The 23,930-nt window shown below is 31.8% G+C and overlaps 1 protein-coding gene across 1 annotated transcript in view; it reads left to right on the top strand.

The window, feature by feature from the left end:
• The window catches only part of LOC117179125 (protein GDAP2 homolog), an 83,516-nt gene that overhangs the window by 35,169 nt on the left and 24,417 nt on the right, over positions 1-23,930 (top strand). The gene's annotated exons all lie outside the window — the stretch shown is intronic.

Here is a 23,930-nt window from a genome sequence, read left to right as displayed (position 1 = left end):
TTGCAAAAGTTGCCTCTGGCTTACGTTACGAAAGAGTGAGATATTTGAAGCGTCTTCATTTAGCTTCTGAGTATCTCCATATACATGTTCCCAGAGGACTTGAATCTCTTCTTGACTTGGTGTATTTTCAACGGCACATGACCTTTTGTTGAACAAACGGGAAGGATGCGTAAAAATGGTGGAATTTTCCTGAGACAATTTTACTCGCCGTTCAAGGCTGCTGAAAGAACTCGTATTTTTTGCGTCCAGTGCTACTTGATTGTCAACAGTTTACAATTGTTCAACGTTTGACTTATTGTCCGTAAGTTTTGGAGCAAGTGTCCTAATTTTTGGAGTGCACTTTATTTAATGTTATGTAGCTAATCAGGCACTGAACATTTTATGCATGCCGTCTAACTTTTTAATTTTAAACTGAAGCTGTGCAATATTCTCGTGAGTCTTATTTAGGCGTTCCGAAGTATCATTACTTCTATTGTCTCCAATCAGGGAGACCGCCTTCTCGCAAACTACATAGTTCAGATTCCAGAGATAAAGATCCTCAGGGAGAGCAGTATTAGCTTTGCCTATTTTGGCGATCCTGAGGAAGACTTTTTGATTGATTTATGATCTCCTTGTTCTGAGGTTGTTATGATCAGGTATCTGCAAAGGTCATCTTGCTGGAACAGGTCGTATGTCTGCTGTAGGATGTTGCTCTTGTTCTTGATAAAGAGCTTCATATCCTCCTTTGCGTGAAAAGAATTCCTGATCTCCTGAGTTGGTCCGACCATTTAAAACGATTTTCTATAGTGTTTGTCCGGTCGCCTGGTCGTACGCTCGGTTTGGTCCAATTGCTTTTCATAATTTAAACCTGTTATATAGGTTCTATTGGTAGGTCCTATTATTAAGTCTTATTATAGGTATTATTATTATTGTTATTATTATTTTACTATAACACCAAATACCTTTCGAAGTAAGCGTGTTTCACTTGGTTCTACTATTTATCGCCACACTTTCCTGTCTTGGCATACCTCCTTAGCTTCTTTTAAGTCCATGCATTTTCTCAAGCAAGCCTTTTCTTTGAAGGTTCAGGTCTCGCTACCGCACAGCACTGCGAGTGCAAGTAACCAGATAGCTCAAAAAATTGAGTGTGACCACATGTCAGAGAAGTCAGGGAACTGTCAGGGAACTGTCAGGGAAAAAAGTTTGTCAGGGAAGTCGGGGAAATGTCAGGAAAATGAAGTAGCTGTCAGGGAAAATAGAAATTGATATGTTTTTTATAATATTTTGGAAGCACTTCCTAAAGTCAATATAAATATTTTTTTCAATGTACATTCTTTAAAAATAGAATTCGAGTCTTAGTTTTTTATTGGTAGTTATTTATTTACAGTTGGTTACATATCGTTTAGTTAGTAATCAGATCAGAAAACTCAGCGGCTTTACAATAAACTATGAATCGCTTTTGTAAAATCATCCCTTATTTAAAAAAATTACCCCCTGTAATGAAAAAAAGTATTAACAAAAGACTAGGCTAGATTTTTGCTTTCCAATGTGATATGAAACACATTTGTAAAATCAACACTTATTTTAAAAGGCAACCCCCTGTGCTGCAAAAACGCATTAAAAAATACTATCTAGATGGAAAATACTTATAAAATATTAACGCGGTATTTTTTAAGCATAACTAAGGAGAAAAGTTATTCTTCACCCCTAATCGTTACAAAAACAACCACCGTATTCGTATCTAAATACAAACCTGCAAACTGATGCCACAAATTGTACACATTAACTGTTGCGATTTTTCTGTTCTTAATTTTTTTCCTCTTTCTTTATTTTTCAATGTCATATTAATCGCTTTTGTAAAAGTAACCCTTATATAAAAAAAGCTACGCCCTGTAATGAAGATACATATTTAAAAACGTCGATATATCTATATAGATAGAACTTACTTATGAAATAGTAACATGGTACTTTTAAGCATAATTATTTCTTACCCCTAATCTTTACAAAAATAACCCCCGCAATGTATAAGCTAAAATTGCAACATTTTTTATCATAATTATTTTTCAGTCTATGTGTGTATATTCAAAAAGCATATTTTACCTTTTTCGATGCATCTTTTAATGCTTTCAAACAACTTTCAGTACAAAAATTATTAACGAGAAAATACATTTTTATATAAAAAACGATCTAAATTTCCAGAACAGTTGAAAATGGTTTGAGGGCAGACTTTTTCTAAAATAATTTTTTAAAATATTTATTAAAAATATGTTTAAAGATAAGTAAAAATCATTTTTAAATTCTAAAAAGCACTCTTGTAAATAGGGATGCTGAGGATGTACATGTATGTTGTAAAATACACTTTGGCTTTTATCTGTGTTTTATCTGTGATCATCCTGTTCTGTACATAATTGTCATATAATACCAATAAAATTAAGTCTAACTTCACGATAAGGGCAGTTTTTTGGGGTTATTAAAACTTAATAATTTACAGCATTGAGTCTAGAAGAAAATCAAGTGAACGATCTACTTGTATAAGGTTGAACTTGTGTGGGTTTTCTCTAATGCAGTTGTTCATAAATGTAAGTAGTCTACCACTAATCAAATTCAGACGAATTTCACGATAAGGGCAGTTTTCTGGGGATACTGAAACTGGAATCCGTACAACATTGAGTCGATAAAAAAAAACATGTGACCGATCTACCTTGATAAGATCGAATTTATATAGGTTTCACTAAGTTAGGTGTCCAAAAATTTAGATATTCTACCGCCAATCAAATTCAGACCAATTTCGCGACAAGAGTATTTTTTTGGGGGATGCTAGAATTTCATACCTAAGAGCATTAGCTCTGTTGAAAAACCAGGTGACTGATTTACCTGGATAAGTTCGAAATGTGAGGAGTTTCGATAGTAGCACAGTCGAAAACATTCTCAAATTCTTCTTATCAAACTTAGTCATATTTCACGTTAGGGGTGGTTTCCTGGGGTAGTTCGAACATGATTCCTTACTATGTTAACTCACTGGAAAAATCAAGAAACCCAACTAACGTAATCAAATCGAATTTTCACAAGTTCGAATCTTGAATATTTATCAGCAGAAACACCACGACCTTGAATTTGAAGAAGATAATAAATCGGTGACTTGACATTGTGTGACAATTATGTAAAGAACATGATACATTTTTTTGTGAATATGAGTTGGGCAAATGGTTCTCGTAGGTTATTACACATATAAAAGCCAAAATGTATTTTACAACGTAAATGTAGATTCCCAGCATCCCTAGTCACACGACTGCTTTTTAGGGTTTTGAAATTATTTCAACCTATCTTTAAAAATAGTTTTAATCACTATGTGAAAAAAATTATTTTAGAAAAATTCTGCTCTCAAAAATTTTTCATTTTTTCTGGAAATTTAGATTGTTCGTTATATGAAAATGGATTTTTCTCGTTAAGAATTTGTTGTGCTGGAAGTTGTTTAAAGGAATTAAAAGATGCATCAAAAAAGGTAAATTATATTTTTTGAACATACACACGTAGACTGGAAAATAATTTTGTAAAAGATGTTTCAATTTTAGTTTATACATTACAGTGGTTATTTTTCTAAAGATCTGGGGTGAGAAATAATTATGCTTGAAAATACCATGTATACAATTTTTGGCCTCAGTCTGCAGGTTGGAATTTGGATAAAAATACCGGGATTGTTTTTGTAATGATTAGGGGTGAAGAATAATTTTGCTCCTCAGTTATGCTTTAAAATTACCCGGTTAATATTTTATAAGTATTTTCCTTGTAGATAGTTTTTTTTAAATATGTTTTTGCAGGACAGAGTGTTTCTTTTTAAAATAAGGGTTTATTCAAAAAAGTGTTTGATATCACATTAGAAAGCAGATAAATAGCAAAAAATCTAGCCTAGTCATTTTTTAATACTTTAAAAAAATTCTTTTTTCATTTCAGTAGGCAACTTCTTAAAATAAGGATTGATTTTACAAACGCGATTTATCCTATTACCAATCCCAATGCAGCCGGATGTTATTACGCGGCAGGCGGGGCAGTTGGAGATGAAAGTTTCACCTCTGGATAATTTTTTAGATGCGACCAATCTTTATAGAATGTTATGAGGAACAGTATTGACGGACTAGATGAAGTGATTGTTGCGCATTGTAAAGCATAATTATGGCATAAAAATCTAATCTAATAATTTTTTTAAATTTAATGATTTTTGAAGAGGATAGCGCTGAATTGACGGCAAGCTAGCACCGCCCTGTGTACTCAAAAACTCATAGAGCAAAACAAATTATTTTTTGTGTGAAAAAAAGCAAAAAATAGTAAAAAAATATGCAATATATGACATTTTGTTTTTTGTTCGTGGTTCCGCTGAGTTGCCTGAACTTAATTAATCCATACTGCCATGTAAAGCGCAATTTTCTGGTTTGTTTCAGTGTTTTTCTTGGCACGTTATTAAAACCTTATTTGCTTTTGTAAAAATTTTCTGTCAGGAAAATTCGTCTAAATGTCAGGGAAAAGTCAGGGAAATTGGAAAATTCAATTTTATGGCCACCCTACATTCGGCAAAGACTTCCTGAAACTGGCAAGGCAAGGTTCGGAATATTGTAATGAAAGGTTAAGGCAAGGTTCTTTGACCCTGGAAAATGTCCGCTTGGCAGGGAATATTACACGGTGATGTGGAGGACAGTAAGGAAGATTTATTTAACTTAATTCGATGCGCAGTAGTATTCTCTGGCATCTGAGGCTGCGCAGTAGTCTTTAGCCTTCCTGGAAAACCACGCGACATATCATGATTATTTTTCATAGTTACAAAAAAATTCAAATTGTATAGAAAATTATCAGTTTTTTGTTAGTTATATTTTTGTTTGTGAATATGGAAAATAAGCATGGTGCGTAAGTCTTGCGGTATTTTAGGAGGGCCAAGAAAATACTGCGCAGCCGAAGGTGCCATATAACACTATTGCGCATCAAATTAAATTAAACAAATCTTTCAAAATATCCCGAACATTACCGTGCAATATGTCTTGGCAAACGGACATTTTCTTGGTTTAACGAACCTTGCAAAAACCTTTAACCTTTCAATGCAATATTCCGAACCTTGCATTGCCAGTTTCAGGAAAGCTTTACCGAATTTTTTGTGCAATCTGTGTACAGAATTATGTATTGCTATTTTAACTTTATTTGTTATTTTTTTTACTTTTTGTAATGGTGCCTACCCCGCCGATAACCTTCCTACCCTCGTTTATATGCATGTCTATCACTTTATCGATCTTTTCGTCAGTGGTGAATAAACTACTAAGATACACGTACTTATCAACTTGTTATATCCTCTTTGTTATAATAGCCTTTCCTTTAAACACCATAATTTTTGTTTTATTTGCGTCAATTTTAAGAACCATATTTTTTATTCTAGTATTTAGTCCGTTCAACATACTCTGCACGATCCGCAAATGCTAACCCATATACGTTCAGTGTCTCGAGCTTCATGAAAATACTAAATAGCCAAATAGATTTAAATTAAATTTTTTAATAAATTTGAATAACTCTAGAAGAAATTTAATATTTAAAAGTTGATTACTGGAAAATATTATGATACTAAAGTACAGAAATATTCGTAATTAAAATATAAATTATGATATATTAAACAAATTTAATTTCGCTAATGAATTATAAATGTTTCTAAAAACTTTTTTGTTTTAATTGTAAAGGGAGACTCTGGAAAAGGGAAGCTTGAGTGTGGTCCCATTCTACCTCTTTTCTAGGTGGCGAAATTACCAATAATTTCTGCTTTTGGCAACCAGATTTCTAATTTTTCGAATTTTGTTTGTACATTAGTTAGTTTAAACATTACCTAAGAAGCTAACGAAGAAAATAATATTATGATAATAGAGCCCCTTTAAGTTAAAGACCCAAAGGAAAAATAAAAAGAGAAATCGAACTCAGATACTAATATTATATTTTTGTTTTCTTTTATGCAGGGTGCAAATAAATAGTAGAATATAGATTCACCTAAATTCGGCGAGCATGGATCAAATATTTTCGATGAGTGCAGGGGAAATGGGAAGGGCTGCTAGGTTTACCGAAATTTGGTAAGCGTGGACCAACATTCCTGACTTTGCCTAGACTACTATCGGCAAGAAAACTATAGACATCTGCCTTTGAAGCTTAACAACTCAGTAAAAAAAATTCTAGCGCAACAAAAAAACAGTCATTTAAAGCTGAAAGTGTTCTACGTTAATGGGCTTGAAGAAGTTTATGTAAAAAAATGTTGTGCTTAGCAGACTGAAAAATGTAAATAAAGTAAGGATTTTCGGGCACATTTAAGAACAGTCAAGTTTAGAGCATTATTTCTTATACAAGTGGCGATAGGGAAAATTTGAATAAATTCATGAGTATGAGGAAAACTGTTGTGAACCAGTTGCAGTTGAGAAATTTAAAGAATAATTAAAATTGTTGCTTAAAAGTACAAAAATGTGTAACTATATTATCTTTAGTTCTAATACAGATACTAAAGCGACTCAAACTGCAAACTGTAATGGATAGGCTCTGTATTTATTTTCAATCACCCGGAGTTCTGATACAGATATTAAAGTGACTCAAACTGCAAACTGTAATGGATAGGCTCTGTATTTATTTTCAATCGCCCGTAAGGATGTGTTAGTCGTTTTTTTGTGTGAAAATCGCGATAATTTTAGACATTTCTTTTGTTGGGAAACAAGTGACAGAAAGCGGGGGGGGGGGGCTTTTTTGTTTTACTGCCGACCGCTGGTGCCATTCTTCGACACCTGGTTCTGAATGCTTGGATGGCACCTGGCCACGGGTCGAAGAAAGGGACCAGCGGTCGGCAGTAAAAAATACGCCCCCCCCATGCTTTCTGTCACTTGGTTTCCAACAAAAAAATGTCTAAAAACATCGTGATTTTCACCAAAAATAAGACTAACACAGCCTTACAGGTGATTGAAAATAAATACAGAGCCTATCCATTACAGTTTGCAGTTTGAGTCGCTTTAATTCGAACTAAAGATAATATAGTTGCACATTTTTGTACTTTCAAGCAACAATTTTAATTATTTTTTAAATTTCTCAACTGCAACTGGTTCACAATAGTTTTCCTCATACTCATGAATTTTTTCAAATTTTCCTCATCGCCACTTGTATAAGAAATAATGCTCTAAACTTGACTGTTCTTAAATGTACCCGAAAATCCTTACTTTTTTTACATTTTTCAGTCTGCTAAGCACAACATTTTTTTACATAAACGTCTTCAAGCTCATTAACGTAGAACACTTTCAGCTTTAAATAACTGTTTTTTTGTTGCGCTAGCATTTTTTTTTTGACTGAGTTGTTAAGCTTCAAAGGCAGATTCCTATAGTTTTCTCGCTGATAGTAGACGCTTCGATGCAAAGAGAGTAAATATATATCGGGCAGGTCTTTCGCCAAAACAATTCGGCAGCACTAATAGAAGATAACCTCGGGTTTCTCTTACGTAAATTATTCTTAAAGGAAAAGGAACTCGAGTTGGAAAATCAGTTTTCATAAATGAAGAAACAATTTGGAAGACAAAAAAAAACTTACAAATACGGTCTCATCATTTTACACAATAAACTAAATGGATTCAATATTAAAGGGAACGTCCTGGACCATTCCTCAACGGTAAGATAAAGCTAATCCTTCGGTAAGTGCAGACAACCCAAAGTTTTTAAAATAAAAGTTGGATTACAAACCGATAAAATTCCATCCTTCCAATAAAGTTTTTCACGATTAACTTAATTCTAAGTTAAAACATTTTCATCATAGAAGAACAAACGGGTTACGATTCCCTATATACATATTTTTCAACTTCAGTCCATTAATTGATTCAACTGGATTTTGCAGAATCTGTTTTCAATATGCATTACTCCATCCCAATCATTTTAATTGTCCAAGTTTTCTACTTTACCTAATCGATTATTTACACCCTATTCACCATTTAAGAACCATTCATGAGATAGACTTGGAACCTTGCCAAAAATTTACATTTTTTTAAACTTTACATTATTAGTATACATCCCTTTTCTTCCTGCTAGTATGGTATCCAGGTCAAAGCGCTACATTCCATTTTTCGTGCTTACTGATTCTGATTACTTGACCACTCAATAAGAACTACGATTTAATCAGACAGAATTTCAACTAATGTGGCAAAAGCGCAGTGTTTTATGTAAAATCTGTGGCACATAAGGGTGCGCAGTGGTGGTTTTCTTATCAATTCTTCAGTAAATGGTGTGTTGGTCACTTGAAGATTTATCAGTCTGCAATGTTACGAAATTGTTTTAGGGTCTTCCCTCACTTTTTCATATTTCTCCGTTAGTAGCGACTTCTCGTTTTGATACTGACAGTTACATTGTGAGAACAATGAGGGAAAAAGTAAATTAATTCTTTATGTTCTGAGCAAATGATAGAATTCGAAGAATTGTCATACGTACGGAAGTCCTAACATTCACAGAATTTGTAGGAATTCTTAGAAATTGGGGAATCAAACTTCTCGGCGACGTCACAAATAAAATAAAAACTAAAAAGTTGAGAACTTATTAGTAATATCAAATCATAAACCAGTGTTAGATGTGCCACTTTAATGATTCTTATCACCTGCACTATAAAATATCACATGACACAAGATTTATCTGCAAATTAGAACAATCCCAACTTATCTAACCTTTTACCTGTTCAATGAAATTGAAACGTGACCTATGATTTCTAATTTAACTGTCTTTCAATTTCGCTATTGTAAGGATCGATATTCTGAAATTACTAGAAGCTTATTTCTTGAATGATAAAATAAGATTAGCTTTATGACCTTGCTCTTCTGTGCACATCTGTATTGACTTAAGTACACGGTAAAAATATTCCTCTAACTAGCGTAGACAGGAATAGCTCAACATGAGCTTTAAATAGAGCTGCTGCATCAATAATTCTATCCACTTCTTGAATTGGTGCGCCTCTAATGACCTACAAACCTTTAGAACCCTTTGAATAAAGCCCTTTTATACATATCATTGATTAAGGAAACATTAATTTTACTTTAAATGTATATTTTTATAACAGAAAGAATGTTAAAAAAATGACTAAATTTCACCCTAAAAATCTCAAGAGGAAAAAGAGAATCAAGTGAACGTATAATATATCTAATCTGAAATATATAGTCAGCTTATTGTGTTTGCACTTGCTCAGATTCTAAATCGACTACGGTGATTAATTAACTTTTCAGATGTGATACGTATACGAAATAATTCTTGATAATCTAATTATCTGCAACTGCTATGTTCTAGAAGGATGATGATTGGTTATTTACAAAAAGCCTTCTTTGTTGAAGCTCGCAGCGCTGATTAAAATAGCTCTTGGTAAACGAAAATCGTGTTAACAATCCCTATGATGAAATCCATTTACGTCACTGAAATAAGACTTACCATCGAATTTTGCAAGTTACGGAAATTTTTTCGGTTTCGAAGCTGCTGCTTTGCTTGGATATTATATGTTGACAAGAAAATTTATATTCATAAAGATGCAAGATTTGATTAATTTATTGAAAAAATTGATCAATATTAGTTCAATTATATTCATAAATAAAGTATGAATACAAATTTTCATGAAACGAGTTTCTGAAATCTGAATTTCAAGGATATTCCGACGAGAGTTTGTGAAAATGCGTCTTTAACTTCGACGTTAATTCCTCATATTTTTCAACCGTGAGTAAAATGATCTGTGAATTTCCATAATATCTTTAAAGTTTTTTTTTGCTGACTGAAATGCATTTTAGTTCAAGGATGTCCCTGAGTTTTCTTAAAACAAAGGAAGTATTCGTGATCTATCTTAATTTCGATTTACTAATCTCGAAAAATGCTTTTAAATAAAGAAAAGTCTTTCAGGCATATTTTGTAATATAAATAAATAGTTCATAATATGGTAATTGAAACAATAAAAATAAAAAGGTATAATCTCAAATTTTATCATTTAATAACAGAAATTTATACCTGATGAAACTGTAATAATATCTCGTAAGCGAGGTTTACTTTAGTCTTTTGGTAAACATTTCTTGCGTCATTGAAATAAATCTTGATACACAAAAGTGTCTACTGCAATTACGCTTATAAATCTGGGATTCGAACTCTCATTTATTAACTTTTAAAATTATTATTATATTGATGGTTGAAATATGAATATATAATATAATAATGTTCCTCGGTGGCTAAGCTGGCTAGGCGCTTGGACCCAATATGTCTAATTAGGCACAATTTTCAGACAATCAAAAGAAACAAAATCTAGCTCTAAAAAAAATGGCAAAATGCCTTCGACATATTGGGTTCGCAATCGTTTTTTAAGCCTGAGACGTGAATAATAATATAATTTTATGATTTACCAAAAAATGAGGTTATTTTTCTTCCTAAATAATGTAATTCGAAAATATTGATTGAAAAATAAAACGCGAATAGTTGTGGACACTCGTGCTAAGTATATTGATCCATTTTGTACCCATATTAAATGAATTCAGGGGTAGCTTACATCTGATATATCTGAGAGATTTATGCGTTGCAAACAATATTTTTTGATTATTTAAAATTTATGTTATCATTATTTTAGATTGATTATGATCAATTTTGTAATTGAAAAATAGATTGTGCGCAGTCTAGCTGTAAAATATTTTTGAATGTCTTCAGATTCACTACTGACTTCCGCCATACGAAGAAAATTTGATTTAAGAAAGATTGATCCTATCTATATTATCGTCGAAGACTTGAAACAATGTTAGAAGAATTTCCAAATCAAGCAGTAATGTAGTCCTAACAAAGTGGCCGGTATGGAGTTACTCATAGAGAAATATAAACGGAAAAATTCTCGTCGCTTTAGGCTCAAACTAAACCCTGTAATTTAAAAAATGAGTCACTGGGGCATTTATGAAATTGGAATTTTAAACACCGTTTTTCAAAAAAACGTATCTAAACTTGACGATTGCCATAAGAACACATGTTATATTTTTCCTCTCAAACACGAAATATACGTACTTCTTTATACTATCTGGATATGAAAATTGTACCATCTAATTCACTATAGAACCTAGTATCAGCCCCTACTCAAAATAACAAATAATTATTTTCACCTTAACTTAGAAAAACGCGAACACCTCCTAAAATAGAACCGTTCACAATTGTCCTTTTTATGCGGATGCATGCACATATTTAGAAAATTTGGCCACCACCATTTTTTCGCGTTTGAACTTTTTACAATTTCCCGACGAATTTCAATATAGGACAAGAAATTTTACGAGAATCAGCAAAAAAGTTAACTAACTAAAGTAGATTAAAAATATCACACTTTTGACAAAAATTGGGACACGTTTTTATAATGCGCGTTTTTATTTTTTAAAATAAAATTTGGTGTCACTTGAGCATAGATTGACTGCGCGATTTGTAATGAATTCGGTCAAAAGAATCAATTTACAATTTCGGAAAATTCCACAAATATGAGTGACTGTAGTCAGATAAATATATTTTACAATTTTGTATACAAAATAGTGTTTTTATGAAACAAATGTTTATATTTTTTTATTTTTTTAACTCCAAAATGAAAAATGTACGGAGGGATGTATTATATTGAAAGAAATGTAAATCGATCGAAGATATAATCATGTCAAGTATTTACAGACTCCAATTGTTTTAATGAATTTGACTAATTGTTGAATAATTTAACATTTAACAGTTGATAAATTTAAAATATTAAAATCATAAGAATACAAAATTAGTATAATAATCAACACTAATATTACAATAGGTTAAATATATTTTTTGATAAAAAAACTTTCAAATGTTTATAATTTTCTTTTAAAATAAAAATTGTAATTTTTTTAACTCAAAAAGAGAAGAGAAATGTTCTATCACAACCTACCTCGTTAAAGATCGAAAAATTACTGATAATTAGTATTTTTTCAATTTAAAAAACTGTTTTTCGAATTGGCTTAAAAATATCATTTGCGAATATTTTCGAGGTTGTCTTCATAATGAGCGCATGAAAATGCGTTACTATATGTGGTTTAAATAGAACGAGAATAGAATTAGTTATGAACGTGATTTAAAAAAAATTGAAATCTTTTAAATTTTTGGACTTACATTTTACTTTTACACCAGAAAGAAGATTTCCAAAAGATTTCAAACCATTTATTTCTAAATCCGAAAAAGTCATAAAAGTAAACATTTAGAAAAATTGTGGTTACCAGGATGTTTCGGAATAAATGTACATTGTTTGAAGAAAATAAGTTAATTTTTTCTTTATTTGTCCACCTATGTAAAGGAATAGATTGTAACCCACACGTCCTTTTTAAATTAATTTGAAGATGAGAGCCCATTATATATAATACTGCGAATCTATTTTGTAGCTTAGGCAGCTTTCCCGAATTCTTCTAATCAATTAGAAATTAAGAATATTACTAATACCTGCAATCATACACGGAAAAAAAATTCTTGAGGCGAACGAGTGAATCGAGAATATATTAAAGTCAAAGAAAGTATCCACTTAGATTAGGTAAAACGTTTAATTAGAAGAGTTAAACATTCAGTAACTTTATGTAAATTATTCACGTAAATCAGTAATTTGGACAAAATTGCTAAGTTGGAGAGTTTATTATTTTCGACAGATTATGTATAATTTTGTTATCTGTAGATTAGACAAAAATTCAGTTATAGAAATATTTTAACTTGCACAAGCCAATCTTTTGTCTAGTATCGAGAAAATGAATTTCCCTGAAATCCGTATAATGGATTTGGAGGTCAAGTTTGTTGTTTTTATCGCGTTTCTTGATATTTCAATATAGTTATCTCCTACAATCGAAACAATTGTAAATTTTTATTTCCGCATCATAAACTCTATTTAATATTAACATTAGCGCTCGTCTTAAGTGGTAAAAAGCGTTTAATTGTGCAAAGTAAATCTGAACTGTCACTGCTTCCGATTAGACCGTCGCCATTTTATTTCGCTGCTCCCACAATGCACCGGCGCTCTTCCGATAATTCCTTCAGACACCTATTTTTAATATCCCTATTATAGCTATACTTATCAGGGGTTTGACTATACGATATCGCTGGTATATGGATAATCCAGGGATCTTTCTTAATTCCTTCGTTCGTTTTCAGCTAAATGTTTAGCTGAAATAAGGAATAATATCCTTGTCACAGCTCAATTTTTTTTACCGTGTATGTAACCCAAGTTGATTAACAATTGCTTCTTGAAGGAATAAAATTGAATCACTTCCTTCCAATTAAATGTGACTTTATTTACAATAAACCATAATCAACTGCGTGTTTTCTTACTCCCGCTACATCAATACCTCGTTGAAAATGATTAAGATGATTCAATCATATCAGAAAATGTATTGACTCATTTTCATACATTATCATCACCTGTTAGAGCACCTTTTGATTACTTTTTATAATTCAATTCTCGACATTTATGCTCTAGTTTATTGTTGATTTGTATAATTGTGAATAATTTGAGCATTATCAATCGCCATCGTACAAATTCAATTGGGAATCATGAATGCTCGTATATTATTCAGTCTTCTGCATACGTTTGAGAGTTTTAACAGAATGTGTCATCTGTTTTAAATATGCACAACTTGATTCAAATCTGTTAAGGGGCAGTTATTATACTTTCTCATAAAATTCGAAGGTTAGTTATGACTGATATACTATCTGCATGAAAAGGAAAGTTTTAGAGAATTTTAAACTTCAGGGTGGAAAAAAAATTCAAATTTTCCTATACTAGGCTAAAAATCTTTATGGCGCCGAATATTAATTTTTGTTATACAAGTTTTTCTTTAGATTTACCCAGTTCTCACTCCTGCTTCTGGAGCATTTAAAGTTTCCTAGGATTAACAAAAAATGTTAGAGAAAATGTTGAACTTTTCAATAAAATATATGGATCTTCTATGATAGTTGAATTTTCAATTAAAAAGTTCTTTAGTCAGCCAAATACTTAAATTTCAATGAAATAGATCGAGTTTACTACCTAAATGGAATAGTTAAACTATCAGTTGAAAAAATTAACTTTTAACTAAAAAAACAAATTTATCACAAAATTGTTTAATTGATGCAAAATCCTGTTAACTAAAACAAGAATCCAACGTTAAATTGGATTTTTAATTTGGATTTTGGTCTAATTTGAATTTCTTAAATTTTTTAATAGTTTAATGTTCAAACAAAGAGATACATTTTTAAATAAAATGACGAAACCTCAACTAAAATAAAAATAAAGTTTTAGCGAACCAAATTTATTTTCAACAAAAAAAAAAAACTAACGTATTTTCAACAAACTATTAAATTTTTCAGCCAAAGATATAAATAAATTTATAATAATAAATTATATTTTATATATTTATTAAATTATAATAATAAGTTAATAAAATTAATGCTCAATGAAAACATAAACACAACAAAAGCAAAACAACTTTAACCAATAAAATGAAGTCTTAACAGCAAATTTCAACTTTCTACTAAGTCGTTGAATCTGAAACTAAGACAAATGAATCGTGAACAAAAATGTGATAGTTGATATTTTAGTCCAAAAAGATTTTAATTTTAAATAAAAAAGTTGAATCTAAACCAAAACAGATTGATTTTTAACAAAACCATTTGCATTTTATGCAACAAAAAAGAAAAATTTTCATTCAAATAGTTCAATTTTATACCAAACTTATATTAAGTTTTTTAGTCAGAAAGAATTAAGTTTCTAAGGAAAAAAGAATAGTGAAAATGTTACACCTCAAATTCAGAGATAAACTTAAATTTAAGAAATCGTGTGATATAATTCTGAAATTGAGCTATTGTTCTTTTTAAGTTAAGGAAAATTTTGGCTGCATTTTAGTTCATCTACGAATTTAAGTACATTTATGAATTTAAGATGTAATATTTCTAATTTTTCGTTCTCGCTGTTACTCTTAAATTATGAATTTTTATCTTGAGTTTTAAAATTCCTAAAACTAACAAGGAATGTTTGATGAAAATTATAATTTCATGATGAGATATCAATTTCTATCGTTATCGATTTTTTTACTTTCAACAGTGTTCCTTTAGATCTACGTAGTTCAGAGAAATAGAAAAAATGGTTTTCGAGATTATCCTGAAAAAATGCACCTCAATTTTCCGAAGTATTTGCATAGAAATGGGCTGCTTTAATGATATGTATGCTTATGAGAAATATTGCTAAGAATCTCAACAGGGGGAACAGTTCATTTTTCGGAACGGATAAAATTTAAGAAATGTAAAATTTCAGAATGGGTTATAATTAATAATGGTAAAACTTAGGAATACCAAAAACTCGGATAAATTAAGGAATAAATCAGAAATCCAAAACTCTGAATAGTGTTTATTCGGAAACCAAAGAAGCGGAATGGGTAAAAATTCATAAAGGTTAAAATTAGGAGGGTGAACAATTAGGAATAAGTAAATATACTGAGAGGAAAAATTCGGAAAGTAGAAAAATTCGGAAAGTAGAAAAATTCGGAATAGTAAAGAAATGTTGCTATTAGCAGGTCTATAATTTTTTATTTATGGTGGCATACAAATATTTATCACAGTAAATTTGAATATCATATCATAATAAATTTATGTTATCCGTCATTTTAAATTTTTAACGAAAAAATAATAATTTTTTATCATTATATAATTTAAAAACAATTTTTAACGTACAACATAAACTGTGATAAACATTTGTTTGTTACTATAAATAAACAATTATACACCTGCTAGTAGGTATATTAATCAACAATTCCGAATTTTTCTACTTTCCGAATTTTTCCTCTCCGTATATTTACATATTCCTAATTTTAACGCTTCTGAATTTTTACCCATTCCGCTTCTTTGGTTTCCGAAGAAATAACTTTCAGAGTTTTGGAATTCCGACTTATTGCTCTTTCCGACTTTTTGCTATTCCTAGGTTTTACCATTATGTATTATAACCCATTCTGAAATTTTACCTTTCTTAATTTTTACCGTTCCGAAAAATGAACGGGTCCCTCAACTGAAACATTCAAATTCACAGATTGCTTAAAAATGCATAAATAAATGGATATTAATAATTTGCATATAAGGACATTCAGTCAACACTGGGTAGGTAACAGTGGGTAAAGCAACTTTTGGGTAAAAAGTATTGAATAATAATAATAGCAGTAGTTACATTAAAATTGCTAAGCGAAGTTGAGATCTATTTTAGAAACCCCGTATCATTTCCTATAGGTTAAAATACTTGAATATCCTAGTAGCACTACATTTATTCACTTTTTCTGGTATAGAAATTTCATTATTTTAATACCGTGTTTGCAATTTGACATTATGTTTGTATTTGTATTGTAGGAGTGTTATAGAACCCCAAACATTTTAAATATTGTAGTTAAGCTTGCCTTTAGACTGACGTCATTTAACGTCAGAAATGACGTAAAATTTACCTTAATTATATACTTCTTAGTCCAAATTCAATGTATATATGTTTCAAAACGCAGATAGTCAGTCTGAACTTCCAGATACATAGTAATCAAACTCTGCCTTCAGATCATTCAATTTTACGATCTTGTTTGGACCGACTATTCCTTTTTTTATTTTCTTCCGGACTTTGCCAATCCTTCGATTTTTTCAAATCATTTGGGTAGACCTAGATGAACAGACGCATGAAAGCTTCTGTTGCAAGAGCAACGCCCATAGAACAATAACGAAAGAACGTTGTTCCTCGGTAGGTCGTATGAGGTCTCCTCGTAATTGGAGCAGGCGCGGTGCGCGGTTTTCTTCGAGTCGAGGCACGTCGGCGCGTAGTGTTGGCAAGCGGCACCGAGGCCGGCAAAGTGGTTTTCTCGCGGTGTAGGTGATAAACAACTAACAAACCAAGCATAGTCGCATATAGTCAACCAACAAACGTCAGAACGGACTGATTCTCCGACTAAACACGAAACTCTACCGTCTTGCTGACTGACGATTGACGCTCCTTTCAGTTCTACGCGAACCACCCGAGTGTCAGTTTGCAGTATTCTTCCCCAGGTCTGAACGTGTGTAGTGTTCTTCACTCCAGTGATCCACCCCTTTCTGCAGCCTCGAGCTTTCTTTCCCACAATTTCCATCGTATTTGTATTTTTAAAATTCATATCTTCTGTGAAAAATAGTTGAGTGCAAACGAGCTTCAAGGGTGTAGCCATTTAGCAGGATGGTGATGATCGACATGACTGATATGGTCGAAGATGAGGATCGGTGCGTATTATCAGGTCAGATCGTGGTGTAAAGAATTTCGTTAGAGATATTCTGTCAATAGGGTTCATTTGTTCAAGTAGACAATTTTTTAAAATGTTTATGCTGTGCAATTTTGATGTTGTTTTTATGCTGCTTGAAAGAGTGTTGCGCAGAATCTAATGTAGATATTGGTCGTAATTATTCCTGGTTCATTATATTTACATAAAAATCTCGATGATTTTATCAGGTATTAGATCAAACTACTACGAGTAAAATAATACGTTTGCTTAGGGAAAAATTTCTAGTTGTCATTGAGAAATGGAGAGGGATATATTTTCACTGTATATTTGCATGGATGAATAGAAGGTTCAGAGTAATAATAAACACGACGAAATTGAATGATTATTGACATTATACGAATAAAAAGGAGTTTGTTGAAGACTCGCAAATCTATTTTATGTGTGCAAGCCTGTCAGTGAATAGCGTATGCATATTTGTATACTGTTTTAAAGCTCTTAAAAGTTTTTTTTTTTACTTTTTTACATTTTTATAGTTTTTCTTTAGGTTTCTACATAATCGTAGTTGACAAACGCAAGAACACGTTATTCGGTCACTAATTCGAGTCCTAATTGCGCCCAATGCGGCTAAATTTTTGTGAACTGAAAGAACAACGTATTCATGTAATAGGGGTACAGATTTACACAATCTAGAACGTATTTAAAACAAATTTATTTTAAAAAAATTTTAATTTGTAAAATTCATCGCCGGCAAGTTTTTTCGAAGATCAATATTCTGCTCCCGCAAATTGGCCCAGCGATGAATTTTTTGATCTGTCAAATTTAGTCGGCAAACGAACTTTGTTTACCAACATATTTTTTGAAGGTCATTTAAATAGTAGCATACGTTAATATTTATAGCATTTAATTAAAAATATTAATTTACAAATACACGCTAATATACGTCAAAGGATAAATTTCCCCGACATGAATTTTCTAATTCGGCAAATTTAGTCTTCAGTAAACTTTCTATGCCGGCGTGAATTTTGTTTGAGCTATTTAAATACTAAGTACGATACACATTGTGGAAAAGTGGAAAAGGGAAGGTTCTAATTTTTAAAACACTCCATCTTGACTCGGGTCTTTAGAATAAGTGTCAACTACCCTCCACCATCCCATTCATAAGCGCCCCCTTTTACAATGCCTTGTCATATTGAAATGTTGAAAAAGCAATTTATTTTATTCTTAGCATCCAAACCAATTCAAAGCATAACTAAATAATTGCATTCCAAAAAAAGTTGCATATTTTATGGCTCTTTCTTTACTTCACGAATAACCTTTTTCTAGTGTTGTTGGTTATGACAGTTAACGTGTATTTGAAAATTAATTTTTTATACTCTGTGGTAAAAATAGTAAAGTATGGTACTGTTTAAATCTAGGTTAACTAACGATTTAAAAAACTACTAATGGCAAAGAAAGTTGGTTGACGACTTAATTCAGCAAAGTATAAAAGTCATCACATCGGCAAACTTTGCCGGATTAAAAAATTGTCCTCCGGCAAGATTTATTGGTGGTTAATACTGGACCTACATTAAGTAAAAAGGGGTGATGATGCAACTTTTAAATGTCAAATTTCACTTCCGTTTTTTCGAAGTACACGTCGTTTGTCCTTTCTTGGATATTCTATTTGTCAGAACAGTTACAAAAAGGCAAGAAGAGCATATTCATGTTCACTTCTGAATTTCTGCAATAAAAATATAATAACAATATCTAATTATTCTAAATTTTTATTACAAAGTATAATGATTGTCGGAAAGGGGATTCAGTAGGTCTTAAAATTTCCGCTGATATTAGAGGTCAAAATATAACTTACGATAAAAATGGGGCAAGCCTAAGCAAGATGCTGAAAATATGTTAAACCACGCGATAGGACAATAGTTTTATTAAATTAGAAAATACAATGAATTAGAACACCCTTTAAAAACATCATCTCAGGAGCTTTCAAACATTGTATTGGATTTACTTATAACATCCTAATCTCACCAGTCACTTGACTTAGTCCATGGGCATAATGTATAACCGGGTTCACCCGAGTAACAGTTTTGAATAAAAGAAATAACAATATATCAATTGGTTAGACGCTCGGACTTCAACTCAGAGGTCCGGGGTTTGATCCCTGAGCCGGTACCGCTGGAAATTTTTCTATGTACCTTTACTGAGGTTCTGGTGGTTCGGAATCCACCGTAAGCTGTATGTCCCCCCACCGTGTACTTGAATGCCCCGTGCAAAATATTCAAATAAAAATCCAACTCTAAACCAAAAAATGCCTTCGACATGTTGGGCAGTAACCATCTTAAGCCTGTGACAACATAAATAATAATTATTATTATACCATTAAGTTATATCCCTTTTGGGGTAAGTATGACTCACTCAGCGAGGAAAGAATTAATGTGGGGAGGCGTAATAGATTTTTAGATTGATCTGGTATTCGCATGTTGTATATTTAATAGCACGTTCGTTCCGCAATACTGCTCCGACCCAAGCCGCTGATCACAATCTCTCTAGCGAACACCCCAATTGAAGAGCCTCACAAAGTCATTATGTAAAGCTCCCCACTTGGGCCCACTGCTATTCAAGGTCACCAAATAAAAGGTGTGGATAAACGTCGCTACGAAAAAAGTAAAAAAGAAATTGAGTAAAATTATTCAGTAATAAAGACTACGGATATTGCTCACTTTCCCGAAAATTTTATTGAAAATCAAGCTAAGCTTTTAGTAAATGCGATTTATGAGGGTTTACAAACAAAAATAAGTTATGGAACTTCAATTGACCGTCTAAGACATTTAATAGGCCGCAGATTAAAAAAAATATAACAATTATTACAAGGTTCAAGACAATCCTTGAAATAATGAACAGAGTCAGCGAATTATTTCATGACTTTCACTGTTTCGAGTGAAGGATTAATTCGAGGACTTATTTAATTATTTTGAGGATTGTTTTTTTGAACTTTGTCAATAATTGTTTTACGAAGTGTTTGAAAATTTGCGGTGCGTCCTAAAGCCATATACAGTCAAGTGAAGTTTTGAAAACTAATTTTTCTAGATGTTAGTCTCAATTGAAAATATACATGCGATTATTCATTCAAATTTATGCCAATTCGCAGCTTTTTTATTTTTCTCTACATTGAAATTTTAGCAGTTAGGTCCGTTTTTGAAAAATGGCTTCAATCATACAAAGAATTAAAAAAAATATCAATATGTCGAATCTTTAAAATTAAAAAGTTCAAACTTCTAACTTATACAATTTCATACTGAGAACTATCAACAGGAATACTTTTAGATTAAATGCTTTTTCCGAAGGATTCATTAATAATTGTACAGTTCAAAGTTTGAAGCATCTATAATTGAATAATTCACAATCGAAAGCAGCTGAAATTTATTAATTACTTATTTAGGAAAAATAAAATATAATTGTTTAAAATCTAGAAATTTATATGAAAGTACTTTTTAGAATACTAATCTTCAGACTTTTTTGCTCGTTAGATGTAAATGTTTGAAGAGGTGGAGGTTTACAATTTTGTTAACGCTAAAAAAACTTATGAGATGTTATGAAAATATTTGTGACAAAGTTCGAATCAATACATTTACAGATTTAAGATTAGAAACATATAATAAATGATGCAGATCGAAATGCAATGTTTGAACGTAATTGAAACTTTGTCGTTTTGACTTTCCAATTAAGATAAAATTGATAATTTACAAATATAATCAATGATACAGATCCAAATTCCATGTTTGGACTTAATTCACACTTTGACTAATGACGTTTAGAAACTATACCATTTAACATTGACAGTAAGAAAATATATGGTTGGAACAACCAAACATTTGCTTGTCTTACGAGCAAAAGAATATTTTTGTCGAGTTCACGAAATTCTCGTTGGAAACCAAAATTGTTTTGCTTAAATAGCTCCAACCAAATTGGTTTTTGGTTCCAACCAAACATTTTTCTCATTGTAGAATCACTTTGCAATATATTTGAAGGGTGACTTGAGAAGCCGATACAACATTTAAGTAAGAAAGATTTAGTTGCTGAAGTCCTTACGGTGATTATAGTGTCGCATTTTTAATATGATGCTAATGTGTTCATAAAGCAAAGAATTTTAGGATTTTGTCGCAAAATTTGAGCAATGCGTATGTTGAACTAACACAACTTAGTTTAAGATGCTCTTTAAGCCTTTAAGCTCTTTAAGCCTTTAAGCTCTTTAAGCTCTTTAAGCCTTGAATCGGCCACGTAATAAATTATAAAAGGTATAATAGAGTATATACGTGTAGAAGTATTAGTACTATTTAAATTTATGATAGAATTTTAGTTTGATAAGAATAATAATACGTAAATAGTACAATACTAATAATTACGTGTACTGCAACTAGTGTTTTCACCTTATTAGTTCTTCATATATTCAAATTACAAAAATGTAAACTTTGGGAAGTCCTGAAAGAGTATAGAGTCTATGGATGGCTCCTGCAAGTTATAAAAGCAATATATACGGGTAGCAAAGCGAGTGTAAGGGTGAATGGGAAATAGAGTGACTGATTCGATATTATTCAAGGAGGTAGACAAGGATGCGTTATGTCTTCATGGTTCTTTATATTATTTATGGACAAGTGTTTAAGAATGACTCTTTTCGACGAAGAAGGTGTGGATCTCGAAACAGTAAGGATACGTGGGTTAACGTTCGCAGATGATAAGGTTGTTATGGCAGAGTCAATCGAAGACTTAAAAAGAATGTTGAATAAACTTAATGCAAGCATGAAGAGCATGGGCCTCAAAATTAACGCAAATAAAGCAAAAACTATGGTGTTCGAAGGAAAGAGTAAGAAAACGATATGAAATATTTTATTAAATGGTAAGAGAATTGAACAAGTTGATAAGTTCGTATATCTTGGTAGCTTATTTACTAGGGACGGGAAGATAGATGAGGAATTAGATAGACGCATAAACGAAGGTAAAAAGGTTATTGGTAGAGCAGGTCCCATTATCAGAAGTAAAAATATATCAAATAAAGCTAAAATCGCAATACATAATTCTATATTTGTACCGAGTGTACTATACGGTAGCGAGACATGGACTTATCAAGAAGAAGATAAGAGTAACACTAACGCAATTGACATGAGATTCATGCGCATAATATGCGGGAAACCCCTGATGGACAAAGTAAGTAACGAGATAATTCTAAAAGAATGTGGTGCAGAAAAGACGCTAGTAGACACATGGGAAAGTAATCGGTTAAGATGGTTCGGGCATGTTGAGAAAATGCCAAATGAACGACTAGCGAAACAAGTGTATTAAGGTAAAGTAAATGGCAGCGTTCCCAGAGGTAGACCGCGGAAAGAATGGTTAGAATGTGTGAATGAGACCCTAGTTAGAAGAGACATAAGTAGTCGCAGAAATACGAGAGCCTGCATGAAAAAATGCATGGACATAAAAGAAGCTAGAGAAGTATGCCAGGACAGAAAAGTATGGCGGCAAATAATTAATAAAATGAGTGTCAGGAGAGTGAATGACGCCTGAAACAAAAGACCTTGGCAACTAACGAACCCAAGTGAGGAACCTTACATAACGACTTTGTGAGATTCTTCGCTTGAGGTGATTGCTAAGAGAGATTGATCAGCAACCTGGGTCGGAGCAGTGTTGCGGAACGAACGTGTTATTTACTTAAATAGCACGAGAATTCTGGATCAATCTGAAAAATCTCTATCCCTTCCACACACTACTCCTTTCCTCGCCGAGTGAGTCACGCCTACCCCGAAGGGGAAATGGCTTAATGGTGTAATAATAGTAACCATGAATATTTTATTCTATAAAGGTGTATTAATGATTAGAATATATTAAAGTAATCATTCAAGGCGCTCCTTTAATCGATATTTAAAGCTTTCTCTGCAATTAAAAATTAATGGCATAGATTTGAATTCCGAGACTTGTATATTATCCTGCAAGTTATTATTTGATAAGGTATTGTTATTATTATTATTATTTGAAACTGGTTTGTCAAATATAAAAGTCAAGTTCTGACCTCAGTGCTATCGGCTTTACGTCATTGTGAACAAAAACATATGTAATTTACAACGAAACTGAATATCGCCAAGATGTTTTCTTGCTTATGACTATTATACACGAATACAGTCGCCTTTGATGCAATTTATAAATACAGTAGATAAGCTTGAGATAAAGAAGCTACTACGTGTATATGTATATTCTTGGTTCACACAATTAAATCGACAAAGATCATGAGTTTCTCATCAAGAGACCGGTTGCTCGTCAATATTTCCGGCTTGTAAAAAGAAGTGCGAAATTCTCAATTTGCAATTTATTATCACTTTATTTCAATTCTTCCTTATACAAAGCAGGAGAGTGATTCGTTCGCATCGAAATATTTTTTCTTTTAGAGTAGATTTCTTTTACCGATAATTATCGATATTACCAGTACTAGATAGTTCTAATTCGTGAACATTTGGTTCGAGTTCATATTAAAATCTTTAGATGATGCCACTATTTCATAATATTATAATAGACCAAATATTATAATTTTGTCGAACATTGAAAGTCCCCCAGTTTCACCTTCTTTCAGTTTGAATGTTTCAAATATTTGCTTGTTACATTTTGAAAGCTTCATTTTTTTATGTATATGCATTTTCAAATTAAAAATTATTTACCC

This window comes from Belonocnema kinseyi, chromosome 8 (assembly GCF_010883055.1).
Source record: "Belonocnema kinseyi isolate 2016_QV_RU_SX_M_011 chromosome 8, B_treatae_v1, whole genome shotgun sequence".
Classification (NCBI taxonomy): Eukaryota; Metazoa; Arthropoda; class Insecta; order Hymenoptera; family Cynipidae; genus Belonocnema; species Belonocnema kinseyi.
This window is presented reverse-complemented; position numbering and strand designations above follow the sequence as displayed.